This window comes from Vigna angularis, chromosome 7, assembly GCF_016808095.1.
Source record: "Vigna angularis cultivar LongXiaoDou No.4 chromosome 7, ASM1680809v1, whole genome shotgun sequence".
Classification (NCBI taxonomy): Eukaryota; Viridiplantae; Streptophyta; class Magnoliopsida; order Fabales; family Fabaceae; genus Vigna; species Vigna angularis.
Genome location: NC_068976.1, coordinates 29844205 through 29850348, shown reverse-complemented (window position 1 = coordinate 29850348; position 6144 = coordinate 29844205). Strand labels below are relative to the sequence as shown.

Sequence of the window (6144 nt, the reverse complement as noted above, 5' to 3'; positions counted from 1 at the left end):
ATAAGTATTAAACCTAAGAAATAACATAAGTTCATTCCTAAAAATTAAAAATAAACATGTTCTGAATAACAAATTAAAAAATGTTTTGAATAACAAGATCAATCTTGTTCTTCATTTTCTTCCTCATTTGGCATGCTTTCTTGATCAAATACCTACAATAATAAGTTAGTAGATTATATATTAAAAAGAAATAATTAAACAAGAATATTATTTGAAACATAAATGTCATCATTGCCTTCATTTCATTGACTTGTGATGTCAATGAAGATACCTGAAATGAAAAAAATTATTTGAAAATTAAGAATATTTTTTAGCAAACAGATTATTGATAAAAACAACAAAACAAGTAAATATTCCTAAAGTATGTATAAACCTGAGTTTGTAGTTCTGCATAAGAAGGAGAAGTTGAAGATGATCCACTGTGGCAATGACCATGGATGCCAAAGAGTTTAGATGGGCAAGGACCCAAACCTAGACCACAAACGCGTCCACAATGCTCTTGGCTTCCTAAAGCAAGAGCCAATGAATTTGAACTTGATGTTTCTTTTGTTTGAGAGGAGGATGTGTTTGTAGATTCATATGCTTCAATTTTTTCCTACATACAACGTTTAATAATAGGGTAGTGAAACAAGATGTATGGAAATAATAGGTAGTGACACCTACTTCATTTATTCTTCTTTCCCCATGTAGAAGCCACATTGTATACCCTTTTGGAAAAAGTTTAACAATTAAGTGTTCATATACTATTTCACGAAATTGCCATTTCTTAAAATTGCATTTCTGACATGGGCATATTATCTTTCCCCTAACACCACTATTACTGAATGCGAAGTCCAAAAAAGTATTCAATCCTGCCATATATTGACTTGTATTTCGAGGCATGTCTATCCATGATTTGTCCATTAAAATGAGCTCTGTTCATGATAAGAGAATTGGAAGGTTAGAATAAGTCACCATATTGAATGAAGTTAACTACATAACAAGAATTTACTAAACAAACTAAGTCCTATACAAACTTAGTTATAAATTTGAAAGGTGAAATAGTCCAAGTTGCTTATAGGATTGAAGAATTGAACACTAAGTAGTTACCCTACATAGTTATAATATTATAATATTGTTGACTAAAGGAATGCAACAATAAATTAAGAATATTTTGTTTTATATGTTCCTCCTAATAAAGTAGGGACTAGGAATCACGAAAACTAATTTAAATAAGTTGATTGACTGATAACCAAATTGACACAAGTTAACAGTTCAATGGACAACTCAGATTATGCTGATATATACAACCACAACTAAATCTACTTGATCTTGAAAAGAAATCATCACTGTTTCAAATTCAAACTGAAAATGAAAGTGCCAGATTCATTTTTGGGCATGACGTGGCTTACTGTCTCTGGGGTGAGGTTTTCTTAAACAGGATGAAGGTTGAGGATAAATTGTTTTATACTAAATATTGTTTTACCAACACGATTTTACCATACTTGGTTGCTAAAGGTGCTAAACTGACTGTTTTAATGCCGCAGACCAGCCCTGGAATACTCCCTATAATTAACCATTCTCAAGTGCTAACTTGCTCAACCAAACTTGGTTACCTATTGGACTCTTAAACTAGTCAAGTAAATACTGCAGAATTAGCCAATGAAACCCACTGAAATGGGCCAAACCAAATGCTACTCTAGACTAGAATATGCTGCAGAATCCACCACGGGAAACTGTCTAACAGGGTCCCTCTCATTCCCAATCTGATTAACTCTAAATGCTGCAAAATCAAGCTAAGTACATACACCAACATTGGTTCGGCCTATTGCTAGTTAGGACAGTTCTAGAGGTTGAAAATAAACCACATAAATTGACAGTATAACATATCCAAAAGCATAGTAACACATCAAGCATCATGAAAGATTAAGATGTTGATATTGTTATTTTTTCTTTCATATTGATGATCTACTTTATTTGATCTGTTAGAACGAAACACCGAAGAAATGTGACAAATGATTTATGTATAAACCTCCGAGGACACATCATTGTCGAGTTTGCAGAAGGTGTATTTTGAAAATGGTAGGTTAAGTTATTTTGAGTTCGATTTAGCATGTCGGTTCACAAAACAAGGATTCATTTTGACCTTTTTGTTGGTTGCTAAATTTGATGTAGGATCATCACTGCTCGTAGATAAATAATTGTATTGGTTATTGGAATTATAAGGCTTTCTTTGTTTGTTGTATTATATGCCACCATGTCAAGTATTTATGCTACGGTAAGTTTTCAATCTAGCATCTCCTGATTCTTTAGTGGATAGTATTTTTTTTTATTTGACATAAGCTTTTACAATGTGCAGGTCATATTTATAAGCTATGTATTTCAGAAGGACTGGGACCCATTAAAGTTTTCTCTTAAGATCTTTTATGTAAGTTAAATGCTATTATTATTTAAAGATGTTCTAATGCAATTAATTTGTACTCCTGTCAAATATATATAAAATAAAACTTATAAGCTATACGTATTTATCCTTTGTAAACACCCATTTTCCCATGACAGAACCTAGAATGCATACAACTAAGTCTTTATGTAATGCTAGAGTCACTGGACTATTATTCCAAACTTACCTTTGACTTATTGTTGTCACTACTCCAACAAATGCTCCAAATATGGCTACCAGCCCGACCATATCGGCGAACATGCTGAGTAGAAAGTTCTTGAGAGAAGGGGAGAAATCGGATCCAGCAGCATTAGCCACCTCTGGGATCACCATAGAGGTTATGAAGGTTGCGGCTGTGAGTCCTGTCACTGCCTTCTCCTTCAAAGATGCATTAATTTGAGGGTTGGAGTTTGACGGTGGCTTTTTTTAGAAGGTTCTCTTTGGTTGTGGTGGGGGCAATGGCCTGAAGAAGGCTTGGGATGAAGGCTTGAGATGAAGGCTTGCGGTGCGTGACAGAGGTCAGAGACAAAGCCATCGGAACAAAAGCAGAACCCATCTCAGGAGTTGCCTTGGTCTGAACTGAAGATTCTGCTCAAGAGGTTGAAGCTCAGAGAATGGATAATGGATTTGAGATTTTGTGCTACCGTGGCACTTGTAGCTTTTCCTATGTAAGATATTCTCTAATTGCTATTGGGAGGATAACGTTATCATAATCAGAAACATCCTTTTTCTTTCTTCCCTCAACCAGTAGTAGCTTATTTGATTGGATGGTGTGGAACCACATGGAATCGTGGTCCAATGCAAAGGGCAACGAAGCTGGTAAGTGGTAACTGATCAAGGCACTAGTCCTCACCTACCAACGCGTCCCATTCAAAAGCTTAGAAACTAGACAACAAAAATTGTGAAAGTTGGAAAGAGTAACTGAGATACCACATTTACCAGTGATGAATGATTGAAGGTGGACACTGGTGTTTCCCTTCTTATCTCATTTCAATATTGGGCATAAAGAGTGGAAAGGTCAAACTACAGGCGAAGCAGTTAGATATTTCAGAAGAAGAGAACTTACCGGCGAGAGGCCAAAGACGAACGAAGAACACCGTCGCACACTCCCTAACGAATCGCGAAAAAGTGGAAGTCGAGAAGTGGAGAAGAAGATGCTGAACTGTGAACTGTGACTATGAACAGGAGTCAAGATGGCAAGTGAATGCTGGACTGGAGAACCATATGCTCAACTGTGAAGACAGAGAGGAAAATGGGAAATAGAGAATGGAAAAGAAGAACAGAGGAATGTCAGGGAATAGTAAAGGCGAGTGCGGGAAAAAATTAATTGAAAACTTAATTGCAGTTTAGAATAAAACCGCCGAAAATATATTTGAAAAAAAAGGTAAAATATAATTGTGGTTTTGGTGAAAACTGCCAAAAATTACCCGATCCGATATTCCCGGAACTGCTGGTAATAAATCGCTCTTGTAATACATTATTTTTGTAGCGAGAGAAGGTTTATGAAAATAATTTCATAATCTCATAAGTTATTCTCTTGTATTATCTAAAATTGACAATCACAAATTTAATAAATTTACATACTCAAAATATTTAATGAATTTATAAACTTAATGAAATAATTTCTTTTGGTATAAAAAGAATTTAAAAAGGATCACAACCTTCTCAAAATCAAATAGTATTTTATAAAATATATACTATATTGTTTAAGTTTATGTATACTTCCATTATCTTTGTAGAAAAGATTATAAAATGTATGTAATGTAACATAATCATTATAATCATTATTATTTTTATTTTTAACTATTTTATTATTGAAAAACAATATAATGAAATTTATAAATCATAAAAGTTTAATAAACTAGCTTTTCGTTTAAAAATATAAAAACAAAATGTCTTTTTACAAAAAATTTGCATTCGAAATATATGTTGTGATATATAAAACATATTTTCAGTATGAAATCCTGTTTGTTTTAAAAAATGAATAGAGGTTTTTCTAATGAGAAACATTTTATATTTTCATAAATTTTAAGTGAGATATTTTCAAAAGAATAATTTTAAAATAAAATAATTTAACACAAGATTGTTTCAAAATCTCAATATAATTATTTTATATGATGCTTGAATCATAAAATAAGATTATTTTAATATTTCAATATACTTAGTATTTTATTAAATATTGTTAGTTATTGTTTTCGTTTGTTTTTCGGTTGAAAGGGTTGAGGTTGAACATACTTCCTTCGCTCCCCTCCTGATTATTCAATTCCTGAAGTAATTTTTTTCGATGGATGGTTCATCCGGAGAAAATACTTTTCCGCTATATGTTTCTGAAGCAGGTTTTAATATGATTCTGGAAAAAAATATCTTTTACTTGACATTAATTTCGTATTACAGGTTTTATACAAGCGTATTATCTATTCATTAATATAATATATTTTTAAACAACAAACTCGTTAATTATTCATTAATATTATGTATATTCATATTTAACAATTAAACTTATTAATTAACCATTAATAATATCAAATATACCTGTTGTACGACTGACCGATTATCTCAACCGATCGACGCCTACTGATGGCAAATCGTGAACGTCATCTGTTCCTCGATCGACACCATGTCAGCTGGTGGTCTATCATGAACTTCGATGGACCGACCGATATAATCTGTATAGTGCAATAAGTAGATTGTTACTAGATATAAATATTTTACAGTGATATTTTATTCTAATAATCTTAAATATTTTATGGTGGTAGTTTATTCTAATCAGTCTAAATATTTCAGTGATATTTTGTAAAAGTTATTTTTTATTTAATTTTTTATTTGATATGACCTTTTACATATACAAATTATATAATTAAAGTTAAAATATTTATAAAATTTACTATAAATAAATTATTATTTAATGATTTTTTTTTTTTGATTCGTAGAAGTTTTTAATCTCTGCACACCATTTTGCAAGGGTTTTAAACCTTTATAGTTAGAGTTGTCACATCTATACTGCCAAGGTTTTCCGCTATCATTGATATCACATTCATGTTATAAAAGTTTTTTTTGGTGGATTTTAAACTTCATTTATTCTCAACTAATTTATTGTAAAAATTACTTTTGTTTTTTGTAATTATTTTTTGGAATTAATATATCCTACTTTGACAATTATACTAAAAAGGTTTTAACTTTATTTTTATTATTATTTAGTTTAAAGGTTTACTACTTTATTTAATGTAGGTCACTATTTGAGATATTTATATTTTTGTGTCAATGTGTAACAAAGTTAAAATATATTAATGATAACAAAAGATATGATAAACTTTTTTTTTACCAAAATGGTCAAATACAAATTATTATATTATCAAAATTACCCTAATAACATAAAAATAATTTAAAATAAAATGTAATTACAACTTAATAATAAACTAAATATATTTCATCTTCAAAAACATCATAAACTCTTAACATCAAACTTAAAATCATTTGCATCACTAGAGGACATAAAAAAAATATTAGTAAAATAAACAATAAATATATGTATGAAATAAACAAAATATAATTCTAGCTCATAGTAGGCATATAATCTAACTAAAAAATATTTCAGGAAACAATTCCAACTTGGTTGGAGAAAACATGTAACTTGACTAAAAAATACTATAGAAAATAATTCCAGCTCGACTAGGAGTAAACATATAACCTAGCTAAAAAATACTGCAGGAAATAATTCCAACTCA

At 30.7% G+C, this 6144-nt stretch overlaps 1 pseudogene; it reads right to left on the bottom strand.

The window, feature by feature from the left end:
- Positions 1-3246, bottom strand: LOC108337842 (uncharacterized; annotated as a pseudogene).
- Between the last annotated feature and the right edge of the window lie 2898 nt (positions 3247-6144).